This window comes from Myotis daubentonii, chromosome 8 (assembly GCF_963259705.1).
Source record: "Myotis daubentonii chromosome 8, mMyoDau2.1, whole genome shotgun sequence".
NCBI lineage: Eukaryota > Metazoa > Chordata > Mammalia > Chiroptera > Vespertilionidae > Myotis > Myotis daubentonii.
In genome coordinates, this window is record NC_081847.1 from 75,586,292 (window position 1) to 75,606,875 (window position 20,584).

The window sequence follows — 20,584 nt, forward strand, 5'->3', positions numbered from 1 at the left end:
GAGGGAATCCTCCTCACACTATGTTCAGGATAGAAAAAGATGAAAGAATGGAGTACCTTAAGCAGGAAACGAAGACCCAGATTTTTCAGTTAATGGTTGCCAGGTACCTAGTACATGCTGGAAACACACCCCTGTAATTTCCCATCAATGTCCTCAAATCAGACACAATATTCTTTGAGAATATTTTATTCCCTGCAGTAGAGGCACAGAAACTTCCAGTACTGGAACACCTAGAAGTCACAGTGTCCTTTAAAAAACATATTAAGAGCTCCCACTTACTGAGCATTTATTACATACGACTCATGTAATCATCAAAACAACTCTATGAATATTAAGTATTATTATCTCCACTTCACGGATGAAAAAACTGAGACATGGAGAGGTTTGCTTCTTACCTGAGGCTTCAGAGCTATAATGTGGTAGAACTGGGTTTTGAACCACATCTGCTGGGTTCCAGAGACCATGTTTGTAACCATGGCATGTTCTCTGTCTCTCCCTTTCCTATACTAGTACATTCCCCATGGCAGGTACTGCTTCTCCCTTCTCCCAAGCTATATATTCTCCATGAAATGATGTCTAAGTCTATCATACAAATGAGAAATTTTAGTCACAGAAAACACATCTATATGAATGCAATATAAATATTACAATCATAAATGCCATATATTTATGAAGAGAATCAAGGTAGGTTAGCCCTTTCCAATTCATTTCTGTTAACTTCCACTTTCTACTTGCTCTGAAATGTTTGCCCAGCCAGCAGTGTTTAAACAAAATACATGGGTACACTTAATCTTTAAAAAGTTCTAGACCTTAACCTAAATTTTCTTCAAACTGGAAGAGACTAGCATTGTTTAATTTTACCTTAGAAAACCTCAAGTAATATCAGTGTTTTCCAAGAGGATATGGTATTAGAGAATCATGAGCCGACAGGATGAAGGTCAAACTCCTTAGCATGAAAGATGAAGAAAAGGATGGGGAGGGTTAGACACTGCAGTGAGATATGAAAACATGACTGAAGTCAGATGATTAAGAACTTTTACTGTTATGTTAAGGATCCTATGAGTCTCCTCCCCAAATAAGGCAGTCAGCTAACAACCTGAGCTGCTAGTAAAGAAGTCTCTACCTTCAAAGCTCCAGAAGTAAATATGAGAGGAGGAAGGGGAAGATGTTCCTTGCAGATCATTTAATTTTCTTCCCAACTCTACATGCACCCATTTTCTAGGTAATCTCTCTGGAGGTTTCTATTACCAGGTGACTGTGTGCTGGGTAACAGCTTATGGCTTGTAGGTATTACCGCAGAATAACATGAAGGTTTGGCCTAACTGACAAATTACCAAAATGATCAATACAGTGGTAGACACACTAAGACCGCAGGCTGACATTAATTACATCAATTGACTCAACCAATATTTATTGCATGCCTTCTATACACCAGGCACAGGGAATGTAACAATGAAGAAATATCATCCCTGTTCCCAAGGAGCTTCAAGTCTAATTACAGAGAACAATTTTTTAAAACTTTGTAAAGTAAATCTAGACATCAATTATCTCATTAAACAAACATTTTTTAAACACCTGCTATATGTCAGGTATTGTCTTTAAAGAATGTAAGTACCATTGTGTCCTGAAGATATAAACAGGACACAATGGCTGCCCAAAAGAAGGTTTCCTAGTGAGGAAGACAAGCAAAATCCATGACAACAACATAATACAATAGCATTCAACATGATAACTGGTGTGATGAGGTATGAAGGCAGCAACATGCAACAGAAAAACTCAAGATCTAATTTAATAACAATGTAGCTGTGTATACTTCAAGGAATTTTCACATGTAATTTCATTTTATTCCAATAACAAGCCAAGAAAATTAAGACAGATGTCACTAGCCACTCAGTGAGGACACAAAGTAAGGTTATAACTTGCTCAGGTCACATCAAGTAACAGTAGATCTGGGACAAGAAATGCCTCAAAGTCCAATGTTCTTTTCTTTTTTCTGACTCCATTCCTCACTATATCACCCTGGACAAGAAACTTGGTATTTCTTTGTCATAGTTCTCTCATTTGTAAAATAGGGAGAATAACTGCAGTACCTAGCTAAAGTTACTTGGGAGAAGGATCAAATAAAGTCACCCTGGCCAATACAGTTTAGTTGGTTGAGCATCGTCCCATGCACCAAAATGTCACCAGTTCAATTCCCGGTTGGGGCGCTTGTGGGAGGCAGCCAACCGATATTTCTCTCTCACAGCAATGTTTCTCTCTCTCCTTTCCTCCCTCCCTCCCTCTCTAAAATCAATTTTTTAAAAATTGCTTTTAAATAGGCAAAAAACTTTGAGATGTACAAATACAATGTACATATTCTTAGGCATGCCTCCTTTCTCTTACAGAATGCCAAAACACTGAGTAAATGAACAAACCTTGCTGGATTTTAAGGCACATACGTCCACTCAAGGTCATCCATATAACTTTATGACTAATAAAGGCAAAAGGTTCATAATTCATATTTCTGTTATAGTCCTATTGACCCTACAAGGCAAATAATCAAGTTTAGCTAAAAAGGAATGTATTCACCTATATACCAGATTCTAACTATCAGGGATCCTATCAAACACCTGAATAACAAGAAAGACAGACAGGTTCTGCTTACATTCCTCCCTATTGTGGAAACAGGCAGTTTTTACTAGTCTATCCAAAATAAAAAATAAATTGAATACCCGTTACCTTCCCCTCAACAGCACTATCACAGTTCTCATCTTTTATTTCTCAGATCTGCTTGTCCAATACAATAGCCAATCCACATATAATTACTTAAATTTAAATTAAATTAGAAATTCAGTTCCTTAGTCACATTTCAAGTGCTCAATAGTCACATGTGGCTAGTGGCTACCATATTGGACAGTGCAAATATAGAACAGTTCCATCACTGTGGAAAGTTCTATTTGACAGAGCTGACAGGTACTATACTTTTATTTTCATTACAACATTGACTATAGACTCCTTAAGGACAGAGCTGTGTCTTCTTTACCTTGGTATCCCAATTTATATAGCAAAGTACACGTGGTACACACCAAGCACTCATTTTACATCTAACTGAATATTTCAAACACAGCAGACTACTCTGTACACTTCCCCCATCCCCAACACACACACACACACACACACACACACACACACACACACACACACACAAAACACATGCAAAAAACCCAACACACAAAGATATCCTCTCACATGGGAGGAATGGGTGTGGAAGGACACACTGCACCCAAAGAAAAGTGGCCTGCTTTCTAGTTCGAGATGTGCTAGAAGCCAACCATTTAAATCTTGGGCAAGTTTCCTACTTTCTTCACCTATAAAAACTTATAATTAAACTCCAAATATCTTAATTCTATAACTTTAACCACCTTACACTAAAGGAAATCATGTTGTCTATCTAAAAGGTCTTTACACATGCCAGGGAACACACCTGCTAACACTGACAGGAATCTCAGATTAAATAGATTCCATTTTTAGGTTTCAGGCTATCATGATTAGAGTCACTTTTGGTCTTTAACTGAGCAAGTGAAATTTTCACCTTTATTACTTTGGAGATCAACTAGAGACTTAAACCTCAGGCTTAAAGATTAAGTTTCTTCCACATGCTGAGGCCAGAACTGGATACTCTGTCCATATCAGATCAGAGAAACAAGGGCAGGTTTGAATATAACATGAATTGTCCCATCAGTTTCTACATTAACCTTTGCCTAAAAATTGAGAAACAGTAAAACTCTGAACCAAAACAATCTTTTTATAACTTTTGCTGCAAAGAATGTCATTATATGAAATGTGTTTTTGTCATACTTTGCCATATTTGCTATAAAAAAATCTTTGTCTAAAAACCTCTTCATGACCTTCACACACTACCCCTTCACTTCTATAAACTTTACATGCTTTTAAGACCAGTCAAGAACAAATACAATCTGAATTAGTGTCCTGCCTTCCTTTAAAACTTATAAATACATTGGGCAATAGTATTAAGGCATTATGCACTAAATATATACTAAGCCTGTCAACTCTGACATCAAGGTTTTAGTCTTCATCAAGGACTTCTTCTATCATCTCTTCTGGTGAATAGGATCAACTATTTCCAACAGCAATTCCATCTAGTAGGATTTACCAAGTACCAACAAGGCAATAATCCTATTTAATAAAAGCCTAATATGCTAAGTGTCCGGTTGGCAGGTCGGCCATTCAACCAATCAAAGTGTAATAAGCTAATGATATGCTAAGGCCACTCAACCGCTTGCTATGACGTGCACTGACCACCAGAGGGCAGATGCTCCGACTGGTAGGTTAGCTTGCTGCTGAGGTCCGGCTGATCGGGACTGAGCAAGACGATCTGGACACGCCCTGGAGCCTTCCCGTGGTCCCTCCCCGCTGGCCAACCTCCTGCATCCCTCCTCGGCCCCGATCATGCACCAGTGGGGTCCCGCAGCCTGGCCTGCACCCTCTCGAAATCCAGGACCCCTCAGGGGATGTTGGAAAGCCAGTTTCGACCTGACCCCACAGGCCAGACCAAGGGACCCCACTGATGCACGAATTCGTGCACCGGGCCTCTAGTATTTAATGGATGACAACTAAGTACTATTTTGGACAAAGAGGTGGGGAACGTATGCAAAGACCTAGGGACAATAATAAGGTTTCCACTAAAGAACTGATTGCAATAAAGTCAAATATTAAAAATCAACTGCCCTTCCAGGTTGGCTCAATGGCTGAACATTGACCCATGAATCAAGAGGTCACTGGTTCAATTCCTGTCAGGGCATATGCCTGGGTTGCAGGCTCAATCCCCAGTAGGGGGCATGTAGGAGGCAGCCAATCGATGTTTCTCCCTTGTCGATGTTTCTATCTCCCTCCCTTCTCCCTTCCCTTCTCTCTGAAATCAATAAAGCCCTAACCGGTTTGGCTCAGTGGATAGAGCATCGGCCTGGGGACTGAAGGGTCCCAAGTTCGATTCCGGTCAAGGGCATGTACCTTGGTTGCAGGCACATTCCCAGTAAGGGGTGTGCAGGAGGCAGCTGATCGATGTTTCTCTCTCATCGATGTTTCTAACGCTCTATCCCTCTCCCTTCCTCTCTATAAAAAATCAATAAAGTATATATTTTTTTAAAAATTTAAAAAAATCAATAAAAACATATTTTTTAAAACAAAATCAACCAATGTTGCCCTGGCCAGGTAGGTCAGTTGTTTGGAGCATCATCTCAATGGGCCAAGGTTGCAGGTTCAATGCCCTGGCACATACAAGAGTCAACCAAATAAATGCATAAATGGGTGGAATAGTGGATCAATGTTTCTCCCCTCCACCTCTTTTTCTCTCTAAAAAAAAAATCAATTAAAAAAAAATTCAACCAACATTGATTGCACGGAGTTAATCCTACATAGTGCGTTGCCAGTGTAAGATCTAGTAGTTTATTCAACTGCTAGATGGATAACTTAGTGAACCTACAGTATTTCCAAGCAAAAAGAATAAAACAATATACATTAAGAACTACCATGCCCGCCGAAACCGGTTTGGCTCAGTGGATAGAGCGTCAGCCTGTGGACTGAAAGGTCCCAGGTTCGATTCCAGTAAAGGGCATGTACCTGGGTTGCGGGCACATCCCCAGTAGGAGGTGTGCAGGAGGCGGCTGATCGATGTTTCTCTCTCATTGATGTTTCTAACTCTCTACCTCTCTCCCTTCCTCTCTGTAAAAAATCAATAAAATATATTTTAAAAAAAAGAACTACCATGCCCTAACCAGTTTGACTCAGGGGATAGAGCATCAGCCTGTAGACTGAAGGGTCCCGGGTTCGATTCCAGCCAAGGGCATGTATCTTGGTTGCGGGCACATCCCCAGTAGGAGGTGTGCAAGAGGCAGCTGATCGATGTTTCTCTCCCATCAATGTTTCTAACTCTCTATCCCTCTCCCTTTCTCTCTGTAAAAAATCAATAAAATATATATATTTTTAAAAAGAACTACCAAATACCTTTTGCAAAAATGGAAACACAGAAGAAACTATTTGTGGCATGAAGTCTATCACATAAAAAGGACTCAAACATTCCATTGAGTAAAATCTTTGTGAGTCTGTATGTCAAAGCACTGGGAAGAATAGAGATGGAGAACATATGGTTCGAGTTGCTCATAATCTAGAAGAGAGAGAAACACACAACACAGAAAAATAACTGGTAAATTCCAGTGTGATGATGCAAAGAGCAGATAGGAAAGACCCAAGGTGACAGGGGGTCACAGACAGAGCATCTGGAATGTTGGGAGTTACGCAGCAGCCAGAGACGGGAAGAAAAGGATATATGCATGTGTATGAGAGAGAGCGTAAGTGTGCGCATTTGGGTGGAGTGGGGAGGAAGCCTGGAGGACAGTCTAGGCCGAGGAATCGCATATCAGGAGAGGACCCAGATGTTAGAGACACTAGATCTATGTGTACTGCATATTCTGGAAAGCTGCAAACAGTTTTGCATGACATGCATATACTTTAAAAGATCCAGCTAACTCAGAAATCCTGCAGAGAAATTTACTTCCCATCCCCAACAGACTTTAAACAAGGAATAGTCATCGTCGTCAGTGGGCCCAGCGAAAAGACTTTTGCAGGTGGAACTGCATGTTTAACAAATTCCCAGGTAATTCTCCTACACACCTCAACAGAGAAACACTGAAACATCTTTCGCGATGCAGAATCACCTAGCAGTTCCCAAACTTTGCTGCACACTGAAATCATATGGGAATCTTAAAAAAAAAAAAAAAATACTGATGTCTGGCTTCACCCACCCCTTCCCCCAAATTTTGATTTAATTGCTCTAGGCATCAGGACTTCTGAAAAGCTCCCCCAGACGATTTTAACCTGCAGCAAAGTTGGAGAGACACTGACCTCGTTTTAAGAGCGTGATTCTGGATTCGGACTGCTTGGGTTCAAATGACCAGCTAAGTGACCTTGGGCAAGTAAGTCACCTAACCATCCAGGGCCTCAGTTGCCTCCCCAGTCAAACGAGGATCACAATTCTATCCTAAAAGAGTTGCTGTGAAGTTAGATGCGGCGAACGCAATGGCCTGGCATACAGTACGCGCTGAACAAGGTTTAGTTGTTGATTCTCGGTATTAACGCTTCCTCATCCGAGTGTCACTGTGCACCAGGCAGCATCGTCCCCAAGGGGAGGGATCAACTCGACCAACCTTTCTGCGGGACCGAGTTCTTCGCTGGAGTTGTCCAGCTCCGCTCCAGACCCGCCCCCTGCCCCCGGCGGCCCGGAGAGCGCTTCCCCCGGCCGCGTCAGCTCCCCGGGACCAGACCGGGTTTCAACAGACCCGTCCGACGCCACCGACTCCAGGGCCAAGTTCCCCCGGACCCTGTGAGTCCCCACAAAAAAAAGATGTGCTTCCGAAGGCCGGGCACTTGAAACATCCCGGGCCGAGAAACACACTGGGCCGTCCCGGGACCGCCAGGAGGGGAGGGAAGGGGAGGTCCGGCAGCGACGGGGAGGACCGCCCGATTACCTGAGGCGACGGGCGGGGCCCGCATTGCTGGGGCGGGCGCCACCACTGCCAGCCGCACTCGGCTTTCCGCCTCACGCCTCGGGCGCCATAGGGCCGGCGTTTTCGCTGCCCCGGCCAACTGTCCTCAGGCGGTCGGTCCGTCCAGCGGTCAGCGACTCTCTGAGGGCGCCTGGGGACGACGAAGGCCGGTCGGGCCGGCCGGCTGGGCTCTGCTCAGGCAACTTCCGACTGCCAGAGGCGACAGCGTCAAATAGCTCCTCCAGCCGAGTGGGCCACTGCGCGTGCGCTGCGCGCCTGGTCAGAGACTTCTGCGAGTCCTGAACGGCGGCGTCAAATAATTCCCGAGACACGGAGCCGGAAGCTGCGCGTGCGCAGCTATCCCAGCTCGCCGCGCGGGGTACATTCCCTCCTCCCTTTCCGGATCCAGTGGAGGGGGAGGAGTGAAATGACGAATGCGCAGACCTCATCGGGATACTGGCGGCTGGTGCTCCACCTGCGTCCCTGCGAATCCATCCGGACTTTGCCGGTTGTAGGTGCGGACGGAATTTGGCTCTTCTCTGCAAAATTCTGGCTCCCACCCAGGTTCTGAAATTTCGCATACCCCTTTGCAGCACCCTTCCTTCGTAATGTTGTCCTTTACCTGCCGGTATAGCATTAATTATTTGCAATGCTCAATTCCAGGCCAAATGTGGGTTACAAAGATGAATCAGAGACCTGGATCAGAGCCTCTCATTAAGTAGCAGAGTCTGATATAGGCGATAAGACATTATTAATAGTAATAGCAGGAGTTACCAGTTTGAGCACCTAACAATGCACCACACATTTTGTAAACAATGCCACTTTCAATAATGTGGTTTCAGCTTCAACGAAGAAAATAATAAATACCTTCAGAGAAGTACAGCTTAAGTGCTTGGAAGCGTAAAGGAGGAAATGGGCTGAGAGAGAAGGGGAGGGAGGACCTGGCCTTGAGACTGTCCTTGCTACCCAGGGACGAAGAGACCAGGGTGTTGAGTAGTGCTCAAGGCACAGTTGTCTCAAAAGAGCAGAGGGAAGCAAGGAGGATATCGACTCCTCCTCCTTACCTTCAATTAGAAGAGAGGTGGAAGGAGTGACAAGGGAACTGTTACACTCCTAAAAAGGATAGAGGAGAAGTGTGTTTTTTCAAGATTTTGCATCACCCCCCACCAGCAACAGGAAAGTGGCTAGAGGAGGGAAGAAGAACAAGGAGTAAAATGTTCCAGGACAGGAGCAGGGCTATATTCAGAACATTTTGTGGATCAAAGCAATGCATTTCAATTAAACATCATGTCACAGATATCTTAAGAAGCTCATTCAGTATCAATTCCAACCACTATCTCTGGCCTTTCTAAACTACAGAGGCTGAAAAGCAAACACACAATTCCGAAACTCCCTTGCAGCTGAGGGTGGCAATGAGACAAAATCTGGCCAATAAGATGTAGGCAGAAGGCCCAAGGGAGAACTTCCCTTCCAGGATGAAAAGGACTTTTTAGAGACGTTGGTGACCTTCACCTTTCTCCTACTTCATGCTTGGAACTAAGACACAACACACGGAGGTGTAGCAGCCCTCTTGACACAATGTGGAGGACTATGCTAAGAGGTGGAACAGAAAGATAAAAGAAGCCCAGTTCTTTAAGATATATTCAAGTGGCTATACAATTCCTGGATTGCCTTCCTGTTTTTTGAGAGGGAAAAGCGGGGGAAATCTTTAGACCATAGTTTGTTGAGTCTTCTGTTACTTTGAACCAGATGCATTCCTAACATAATAAATGTTGAACACCTTGTGAAGAAGAGACTGTTCCAAGGTATGACTGCTACCTGACCCAGGAGCCAAAAGGGGGAGATTGTGTCCCTCAAACCCCCCTCCCTTGGAGACTGATCGTAATGGATGTTCATTCTTACATAAACCAAGAGTGAACCCCTCCCCTGCCTCCTTATATGCTGGTTCCTGGAACAGGCTGCTGTCCTGACATGATCAAGCATGTAATTTCCCATACTTGGTAGCATTCACGTATTAGTACTCAGTGACAATTCCACCTTGTCCTATATAATTCTTGGCGCCTGCAGACACCATTTTGTCTGCAGACACCCAAGATGTGCCTCACATGTAAGTTTCCCTTAATAAACTCTATTAATTATCAGACTGAAGTGGCCAGCTTCTTCCTTCAGTCTCTTCCTGCCCTCTGTTTACAGAGATAGATTTTTATCTTCAAGGGCTTTCCCTTAGTCTTCCCATACTAACACACCTATAATATATCAGATAGGTAAGGGGCTGACAAATTGGAAGAGCCGCGGGCAATGGAAATTGAAAAAGTGACAGACACAGAGGACTCGGAAGTTATTTAAAAGCTCTTGGGGAGAAGATGAAAATACATCTATCTCACACCAGGTTACTTTAATTCATTCCTGAAAATTCTGCCTCTAAGTGCAAAACGGTTAAATGAAAAAGTCCATATATATATTTCCATTCATGTTAATGGGGAAAAATGTGTTCAGTTCCAACCCAAGACACCTAAGTATTTTTAACATAAAACTATATCAATGAAACAAAGCAAACAATAAATAATTTTAAATTAAGAATATGGCTTTTACATAAAATGTAAAGTATAAGGACTTGTACTGGCCAGGAAGATAAGATTTAATATTAGTGGGGGTTGGTAGAGGAAAGGTGCAAGCTAGTCATGCTTTAAAGGTGATATTATTTATATTTCTGCACCTTTACCAATTAAAATTTTTTTATTTAGCTTCACTTAAACCAACATAAAAATAAAGTTGCACACACACACCTTAGGGAAAATTAAAGACTAAATATCAGAATTCTTTGAAACGTAGGTAAATAGTGCACATACAATAGACTGAAGATATGGGAAATGTTATACAGAGTAAAATATTATGGATTCTCCAAACACAGTACACAATTCTAATTTGTTCCACATCATAATTTATAACTAGAAACATGGGACATATTGGGGGAGTGTCTTCGTTTGAAACTGTAATATCAAAATATCACTTTATATTGTGTACTATTACTATGTATTAAAAGGCATTACACTCAAGGAAAAAAATAGAGCAGTTGTATTAATCCTTTGTGGCATATTTTTTCCCCCAAAGTTGGTCACACCAATCTATATAACCCATCCCACAGTTCTTTTTACAATGTAACCAACATTCACCCTGGCCCGTGTGGCTCCGTTGGTTGCAGTATCCTCCTGGGCACCCAAGGGTCTCGGGCTCCATCCCATGTTGGGAGGCAGGGTGTGTACAGGAGGCAACCGATCAACGTTTCTCTCTCACATCAATGTTTCTCTTTCCCTCTTCCTCTCTAAAATCAATTTTTAAAAGATAAATAAAATAAAACAATGTAACCAACACTTTTTCTACTGAGAGTTGGGGCCCTTGTTCCCTCCCCTAGAATCTGGTTGGGGACTATGACTATTCTGGCCAATAGGAAAGAAGTAATGCTATTTGACTTCCAGAGCTAGGTCATAAAGAGGATATGGCTTTCACCTCACTTACCCCCTTTTGCAAGGCTCACCCTTGAAACCCAGCCACCATGTTGGGAGGAAGCCCAGGACACATGAAGAGACCATGTGGAGGTGTGCCAGCTGACAGCCTGCGTTAAGGTCTCAGCTGATAACATCAATGGCCAGACATGTGAATGAGGAAGGCTTCAGATGATTCCAGTCCCCAATCTTCAAGCCACCCCACCTGTCACTGAGCAGAACAGAGACAAGCTAAACCTGTTGAGCCCAGCCCTAATAGCAGACTCATGAGCAAAATAAATATTGTCATTGTTTTAAGCCACTAAGTTTGGGGGTAAATTGTTTATAATCATAGTAATTGAACTTTCAACAGCCATAATTGAGAACAATTGTTAGCTGAACAGCTATATGAGAGGGATATCATCTGTATCTAGTTTTTTTCCCTCTGATTCCCCTCACCATTTTTTTTATCATGCAGAACTAACATGGGGTAGATAATGATTGGGAAGACCCACTTCTCTTTCTCCTAAACCTAACACAATACTGGCACAGTGTAGGTGCTCAATGAACATTTGTTTGATGGTTGGGTGGATGAATGGATAGATGGAACATTCATTGGCTCAGTATTGAACCCACTTCATTGCTGTTACTTGCCGGGGTCCAACCCCAGCAGGTCCAGGGGTCCCCAAAGGTGTGGACGGAGTCGGCGAAGAAGGAAGGACATGGAGACAGCGTTCAGTTGATCAGCAGCCTAGCCAGGATCTCTAGCCCGGATCTCCAGCCAAGTTCTGGTCTGGATCTCCAGAGAGGTTCTGCTTAGGATCTCCAGCCAGGTTCTGTCGAGGTTCTCCAGTCAGGTTCTGTCACCAGGTTCTAGTCAGGCTCTCTTGCCAACCTCTGCAGTTAGGTTCAGTCCAGGATCCCTTGCCATGTTCTCTCCAGCGAAGCTCCTCCATCTCCAGGTTCCACGTAGGTTCTGTCTTCTGAATTCTGTCTCCTGAGTTCTGTGTCTTGCTGTCTAGTTACATCTGTATTTATACCAGTTGATTCAATCCTATCAATCTCTATTACAAAGGGTAGGGCGTTTCTTATCTCCATTCCAGGGAGAAAAGATTATGTAGTTTAAGCATGATTGTTTGTAGTTAAAGGGATTAATTACCCGCCTGGCACTTAGTTGAGGGGTTTTATTCCCTCCCTAACTTCAGGGGAAAATCCCTACCTGGGGATTCAACCTTTCTCGTGGAAGTGACCTTGGTTAAAACACAGCGCCAAGAAGGTGAGCAAACATATTAAGAACTGTATGCCATATATGCCAGGTCCCTTGAAACAGCAAGGATGGACCGGCTCCCGGCAGTTACTGTTAAATCTTAGTGAATAATATCCAGTAGCTAGTGGTAGTACTGTCCTTAGAACTAGGTAAGCGGCCCCCTGCCCAGAGCCTGTGCCTTAAAGAGTATTGCACTTTAGATTGGTATATCTCAAAATGTTCTAAGTGCCCTCCAAAGTCAACAATGCCATCTTGGTAGGGAGTGCGAAGTCCAGACCAAGCCCCATGTGGGTCTTGTTAGCCAACAATTTGTACCTCAAAATTTTATAAGTCTCACTCCAGTGGTTGGTACTGGCCAGAGGTAGAAGTGCCATCTAGATAGGATGAACCTGTCCCAGACCAAGGCCATCCTGGTGAGCCTCATTCTCCATTTCTTTTCTTTGGAGAGTTGTTCAACTCTCTATGTTACCTCCAGCCTTCTCTCACTTATGTGGGGTAGACCAGATACCCTAAGAAGCTCCAGGACTCATGCCTATGGAATCATCCTGGAGTCTTAAGACCAGCTCTGGTTCTAGGAGGACAGCCTGGCAAGGAACTCACTCTAGCTAGCCAGTGCAGTATTTCTTTCACCAGCTTGTGTGAAATTGGACTGCCAAAATGGTGTTTACATACTGATTTTGGTGACTCTCATGCACATTGAAACCAGGGTGAGTTTAAGACTCTGAGCTACCAACAGTCTACTACAGACACTTGGACTTGAGCTGCACAGTGCCACTCTAGCCAGGATAATGTGGGAGAGGGCAGCAAACATCTTTTACTCCATGTACTCTACTCCTTTCCCCAGCTGGCCCCCAGGGCGGTCACTTCACCTCCTTTGGCAGGAGTGGCCTTGCCAATCTTCTCCAAGGACTTTTAAGACATTGTTCAGCAATGCCAGTGTCCTCTTCCTACTGATGTAATTTCTTATCTCCAATCAATTCGATAACATGGTGTTCTCAACCGTCTTAAGCCACAGAGAACAAGCGATAGGAATATCTTGTATGAATAGGACTGTTCTTATCACTTTCACTCTGCTCATGCACCCCTTTCCTGTGCTCCCCACTGCTGGTGCTGTGTGGAAGGCAGGAGTGTGTTCAACATTGAAAGCAATCCTATTTTATTTTTATTTTTTAAAATATATTTTCATTGATTTCAGAAAGGAAGAGAGAGGGAGAGATAGAAACATTGATCGGCTGCCTCCTGCACGCTCCCTACTGGGGATCAAGCTCACAATGCAGGCATGTGTCCGACCAGGAATTGAACCCTGGACCTCTTGGTCCATGGGACAACACTCAATCCACTGAGCCACTCCAGCCAGGCAAAGCAACCCTATTTTAGAAATGCAGTGATTATGAGCTAGAGAATTCAAGATATGATTGGAAGATATATTGGTATATGTTTATGAAACAATAGTTGAAATGGTAAATTTAACATGACCAGAAAATAATCACTCACATTTTCCTGCATACTCTAGGTAAGATTTATAATATCTTACCTAGATATTACCTAGATGAGATAAGTTCTCATCAATGAGGAACAGTAAAAATCTTTGAGTCATTGGAAACCAGTATAAAGGGACTATCACCAATGGATGATGAAGCATCATAAGTAAGAAGGGCACATTTTACAATTAAAAAAAATAAAGAAGAGCCCAGCTGGTGTGGCTCAGTGGTTGGTTGTCAACCTATGAACCAGGAGATTACCGTTTGATTCCTGGTCAGGGCACATGTCCAGGTTGCAGGCTCAGGCTCAATCCCCAGCAGGGGGTATGCAGGAGGCAGCGGATCAATGATTCTCTCTCATTATTGATATTTCTGTCTCTCTTTCCCTCTCACTTCCTCTCTGAAATCAATAAAAATATACTCCCTCTATCCCGTAATAATAGTAGCAGTTGATGAATGTAATTGGTCCCATAATAATAGTAGCAAAAGAAAATATAGAACGCAACATTTATTATCAAAAAACTAGATTAAATTAAACAATAAATTAAACATAGTACTCCTAATTTTTATTTTGAGTGTTCAGATAGTTTCTGGATTTCTCAATAATTTTGTTACCGCCTTTTAAACTTGTAGGTAGGATCCCTTGGCTGCGAAGCTTTGCTTTCCCTATGTGCGTGAGCTTAAAATTATTGGAGCCATTGTTCGTCATTGCTTCCAGCATAACTTGTTGAAGTGACAGAAACGTATTATCCAGTATTTCGGGAGAAATATTATCAAAGGCTAATATGGTGCCTCTTCTGCTAAGAGGAATATGTCTAAGTTTTCCAAGTTTTCCTCCATAATCTTTGCATTTACATCCACAGTTTTGTTTTTTCCAAAGAATCAACATTAGCATAAGATTCTCCTTGACAATTATTTTTGGAAGCACGTTTCCAAATTCTTGATATGGTCATTCTGTTGCACTTAAATTGTTTTGCAGCTAACGTAATTGCACCTTTCTGCAACTTTTCCCTTTTTTTTGATGCATCGAGAGCTGGACAATCGCAGCTCGATCTTTGCTTGAAAACTCTCTTTTTTTCATCTTACTTTTACAATGGGTTGATATTCAACTGAAATAAAACAATTGATTGCGATCGGTGGATGAAATTTGAAAAATAGTTATAATTTGTAATAATTAGATTAACCTAAAAATTGAAAGATGTGTCAAAACAAATGACAGATGTCATGAAACATTGATTTTGATTGAAGGCTTCGCAATTTTGCGCTACAACATAACTTACAGCTGCATTCGCCAATAATTCCCGTTTAAATATTCACTTGCTACTATTATTATGGGACAGAGGGAATATTTTTTTTAAAAAGAAGAGATTGTTTCTAGACTTGAACAGGAAGAGATGGTGCCTGGGTACTACCAAGAATCTTCATGTACAATGCTAGGACAGTAAATGAAGTCCTAGTACTTCTTCTCTACTCATCATTCTAAATCTCCATTGAAAAATTGCTATACTCCACATGGGCTCATGAATTTTGTAATACACCTTTAAGCAAATTGTTTATATAGACATGGGAAAAACATTTGCCCAAGGCCTTGCACATACTAGGACTGTCTTGCCCACCATCATAATATGGTACAGACGAACATTCAATAAATAATAACAAAAATCAATAATTTAACAATGAATCAGGGCATCTGCTACAGCAAGAGTTTTCATATGTCACGCTCTTTCACCTTTACCACATTCCTCTAAAGGAGTTAGCTGAGGCCCAGAGAAGTTGAAACTTATCTCCCGAGTCACACGGCTTAGTTGGACCAGGTCTTTGTGACTCTGAAGCCAGCGGTCTCACACCCACTCCAGACTGCGGCCCTAATCCTTAGTGTTGTACGCCATCCACACTGGCCCTCTTGGAGCTCCTCCCTGCATCCCTCATACTGCTTTTGTACATGGGCCACGCCTCCTTTGCTCAGTTAATTCTACTTCTTCGGGGAGACCTTCTCTGACCTTCCAAGAGGTCAAGTGTCCCTGTGCAGTCTCTGTACCCTTTCATTTGTCCATTTTAATGATTTCTTCATTTGTGGATTACTTGATTACCATAACAAGACAATAAGATAACTGTCTATGTTCACTGGTGTGTGTTCCCAGTGCTCAGCACAGAAGCTGGCACTGAGTAGGTGCTCAGTAAACAAGCAGGGACTGAATGGAAACAACTCTGGGCACACAAAGGTTAACTCCAGTAGGTGGGGGCTTAACTCCAGTGGAGAAGCAGTAGGAACTTGGCACCCTGCCTCCAGAAGGCTTTGTAATGAGATGCAGGGCTCCATCCGGCACACCTGATATCTGCCTGGCCCTCTCTGCCAAATGGGCAAGAGGGATACCTGAGAGTGGGGACCCAGACTGGAGCAGCTTCTTCAAGCCCTTACAAGGTGAAGCAACCTTCCTGTAAAGGAGGCATCCCCACAACACTCTTACTCAATGGAATTAGCCTTCAACCCTTAGGATGTCATCTAGATCTCTGACATCCAACAAGGTAGCTGCAAGCCACATGTGGCTACTGTGCATTTGAAATGTGGTTAGTCTAAACTGAGATGTGCTAGAAGCATAAAATGTACACATTTCAAAGACTTCATTTGGGAGAAAAAAAATGTAAACTATCTCATTAATAATTTTTATATTGATTAGGTGATGAAATGACAATTTTTTGAAGTAGTGAATTAAACTTATTACTAAAATGTATTTCATCTGCTTTTTATTTCTTCAGTGTGGCCACCAGACATATATTCAATTGCATAGGTAGGTTGCATTGTGTTTCTATTGGACTGTTTAGACCGAGGCCCCTTCTCTGCTTTGTTCAGAGCTACATGCCCAGTTTAGGGCAAGATCCAGCTGCTTGGGGTGTAGAATGATAGCATTTATGATCTATGCACTTGTCAACACAGTACCTAACAAATATTTTTTGAATGGACAAATGAACCTCCATTCTTCCAGCTCTCTCTTCTCTTAGCTTAATTCTGCTAAGTCCCACCTCTGGCAGGCACCAATTTTCTTTTTGTTGTTGTTGTTGTTTGTTAATCCTCACCAGAGGACATTGATTTTTTTTTATTTTTACTTTAGAGAGAGTAGAAGGGAGAGGGAGTGACAGTGAGAGAAATATCGATGTGAAAGAGACACATGGATTGGTTGCCTCCCGCATGCGCCCCAACCGGGGCCCGGGATTGAGCCTGCAACCAAGATACATGCCCTTGACTAGAATTGAACCCAGGACCTTTCAGTCCACAGGCTGATGCTCTATCCATTGAGCCAAACAGCTAGAGCCACTAATTTTCTGATGGGATTGTGACTCTTTTTGGCCCTAATCTTGGTTCTTGGGCCACTTCAGAAATACCTTGCGGAGGTTTCCTCAAGTTCAGAAAACCCAGGATGACTCCCAGGTCAGACACAACAGTAATGAGAGAGACACTTGGTATTTCGGTGTTGGCTGAAACAGGCCTGTTGTCTCTGTGTCAGGTTCACAAGTTCAATCCTCAAGACTGTTGATTTAGATGGGGACTATCTCAGGAAGACTGGATAATGGGCAATACTTGGAAGCAGATGGAGGGAATAGTAAAATATCCCAATTCCCAGTTTTCTAATACAAACAAGCATCTGACAGCCTGGTATACTCATGCTATTTATGAAATCAGCCTGCAACATTTTTCACTATTTAATATGCCAGGAAATGGAAAACCAGCTGAGTCACTCATTAGAAGTGAGACAGGTCCCTTCACTTCTCTGAGCCTTGGTTTCCACATTTATGAAATGGAGGATAATTAAATCTACTTGATTTATATTAAGTAATCCTATATAATAAAGAGCTAATTAGACCGGACGGCGGAATGACCTTCCGGAACGACCAGTGGGCAGGGCTGTGGGGCTGCCAGGCAGCCGAAGCTGCGAGGGCTGAGAACCTTGCATGAATTTTATGCATCAGGCCTCTAGTTATATATAAGAGTTTACTTAGTACAATGTATGGCATTTAATAAAAGTTTGACCAATGGTAGCAATGCCTAACACCAGCCCCACTGGGATGTCTGCAAATTAGCAAAAAGTATTCATGGTGTCACATTAACAGATGAGTCTGTCAAAATGACATTATATATTTGTTCTCATTTTAACTATCAACTAGCTAGACATGCTCATCAAATAAAAATAGATGACATTTATTGAACATTCAGTATAAGACAGGCACTGTGTTATGCATTTAATGTGCGTCATTTTATTTAATCCTCACTATTTGGGGTAGGTGCTATTCTGATGGTCAAATCAGAGAGCCAGAAGCTCAGGTTCAAAGAGGCAAAAGAACATGCCCCCAGGCTTCATAGCAGTTAAGGGACATCAGAATTCTACAGGCTCTTAATGATTTCACTAGGCTGCTTCCCAGTGCTGGCAGAGTTAGGTATCCTGGTGGCATGGCAGTTGTAGTCATGGGCAGAGAGAGATCTTGGCGAGCTATTCCTGGTGCACACCATCAAGGCCACCATTGGCTTTATTCCTCATTCTTAAAGGCTGATTGAGCTCCTCGCATGTGTAAGTAGCTGTGTTGGCAACTAACACCCTAGGCTGTTATGAGCAAACTCATTTAGCTCCCTCTAATAATGGCACAATTGTGGTGAGCGTGAGAGCTCATAAAGAAAAGGAAGACAGGAATTTTGGTCATGTGGCCATGCCTTATAAAAATGCAAGAAAACCTGAACCCCAGGCCTCGTGGCAAGTCTGAGTGCTGCTCATAGCCAGGGCTAGCAGAGCACTAACGTGGTCCAGAAATTGGAATGTCATCCTCCCCTATAAGAGCTCTAGGAATGGCTCTCTTGCCTGCAACAGGAGCTCCATGCTCTGCACTTCTGGACTCTGCTACTAAAAGCACTCAATTCCTGTCTCTTTCTGTGTCTGGCCCTATTACTCAGGCTCTTGGCATACTCAGAACTACCCAAAAGGAAAACCTGCCTGGCTTGTTTATCGCTGCTCTTGTCCTAGACCAAGGTCATGGGTTAGGCCTGCTCTTAGGTAACGGCTTCCCCAGCCTACTGAGCTGTGGATGGAGGGAAAGGAGGATGAGGGGGCTGCAACTGACAGGTATAGAACCTGACCTCAAGACATGCACAGCCTGGTGTGACTAGCTAATCCCAACTCAATTGGGCTGTCAGACTCACCACATGGCAGACATTCATCACCAGGTGCAGCACTGCGGTGGCCTCAGAGGCCTCTGGTGCTCCCTCCCCCCCCCCCCCCCCCGACCCCTCTCACCACCACCCCAGTTCCCCGGGCTGGTATCCCAGAGGAAAGCTTCCTACCATCGCAGTCCAAGCTGTGATGAAGGCTGCACAGGCTGCAGTAAACGCCCAGAGGTGAGAGTCCCTCACTTTACTCAGATCACACACCTCCCAGCATTCACTTAAAACACTGCTCCTCCAGGCCCACAGACTTCCTGTCTTGCTTTTCTGCTTTATTATATTTTCCTTAGCCCTCTGTAGCATATTATGTGTATGGTACGTCTCCGTCTCTAAAATGCAAGCACCATGAAGACAGGGATTGGCTCTTCTGCCTTGTGTTTACCAGTTCCTAGAATTGTGCCTGCACATAACTGAGACGTGGTAGGAATGAAAGGAGGGGCAGGGAATCCAGGCTGGGTGGTTCAGCCAGGAAGGAATTCCTGAAGGAAGTGACACAAGCTGAGTCAGGCGGGCGTCTGCAATGGAGGATGCATTGTAGGCACACAGGCCAGGAAGAGGAGAGCCTGTCTAGGAGCCTGATGAGGTGCAGTGGCTGGGTCCACGGTACTTGTGGGGAGCGATGTGTGAGATGAGGGTGGGTAGGCAGAGCTCAGGCAGGGAGGAGAGCCCCGCACGGCTTCCCTGGAGACTCGCTGGGGCTGAGGGTCAGGAAGGGCGAGGGAGGCAGAGGGCATCGGAGAGCTATAGGATTGAGATGGAAGGTCAAGAAAATCCTGGAGAATAAGCAGAATAAAAGGGAAGGGGATGGGCCCGGCCAGCATGGCTCAGTGGTTGAGACTTGACCTATGAACTAGAGGTCACGGTTCGATTCCCAGTCAGGGCACATGCCCAGGTTGCAGGCTCAATCCCCAGTGTGGGGTGTGCAGGAGTCAGCCAATTGATGATTCTCTCTCATCGTTGATGTTTCTATCTCTCTCTCCCTCTTCCTTCCTTTCTGAAATTAATAAAAAAAATATTTTTAAAAGGGAGGGGAATGGGGTGCAGACACTGCTACTTGAAAACTGAATGGAAGCTGCTTCGAAATAAAAGGGGACGGTTAGTGTCAAACAAAGAGGCAACAACCAACAACAAAACTTCACTGAAAAGGACCTCTGGCCAAGCTGGGGCAAATGTGGTCACTTTCCACTAGAGGACTAAGGCCATGGCTGGATGGAACTGACGCAGAGGATTGGAGCAGGTGGGGATCTTTAAGAGAGCAAATGGTTGAGTCGGAAGTAAGGAGGGGTAGGGCAGAAATAAGGCCCGCAGCTCAACCAGTGGAAGAGTAGACCCTCTAGACCAGGGGTGGGCAAACTTTTTGACTCGAGGGCCACAATGGGTTCTTAAACTGGACCGGAGGGCCGGAACAAAAGCATGGATGGAGTGTTTGTGTGAACTAATATAAATTCAAAGTAAACATCATTACATAAAAGGGTACGGTCTTTTTTTTTTTTTTAGTTTTATTCATTTCAAACGGGCCGGATCCGGCCCGCGGGCCGTAGTTTGCCCACGGCTGCTCTAGACACCAAGAAGGCCTCCCACTGACAGAGTCCACCAAGGTCTTGAAT

The 20,584-nt window shown here is 43.6% G+C and overlaps 1 protein-coding gene across 3 annotated transcripts in view; it reads right to left on the reverse strand.

Moving 5' to 3' along the window:
* Nucleotides 1–20,584, reverse strand: part of RALGAPB (Ral GTPase activating protein non-catalytic subunit beta) — a 131,637-nt gene that overhangs the window by 83,216 nt on the left and 27,837 nt on the right. Inside the window, exon 1 of one of the 3 annotated variants that reach the window (XM_059707092.1) lies at nt 7,524–7,794. The exons of 1 other annotated variant lie outside the window; for it this stretch is intronic. The gene's annotated coding sequence lies outside the window, so the exon portion shown is untranslated. Of the gene's footprint in view, nt 1–7,523; nt 7,795–20,584 lie in introns of those variants that run through there. One more of the 3 variants, XM_059707089.1, reaches the window with a different exon arrangement.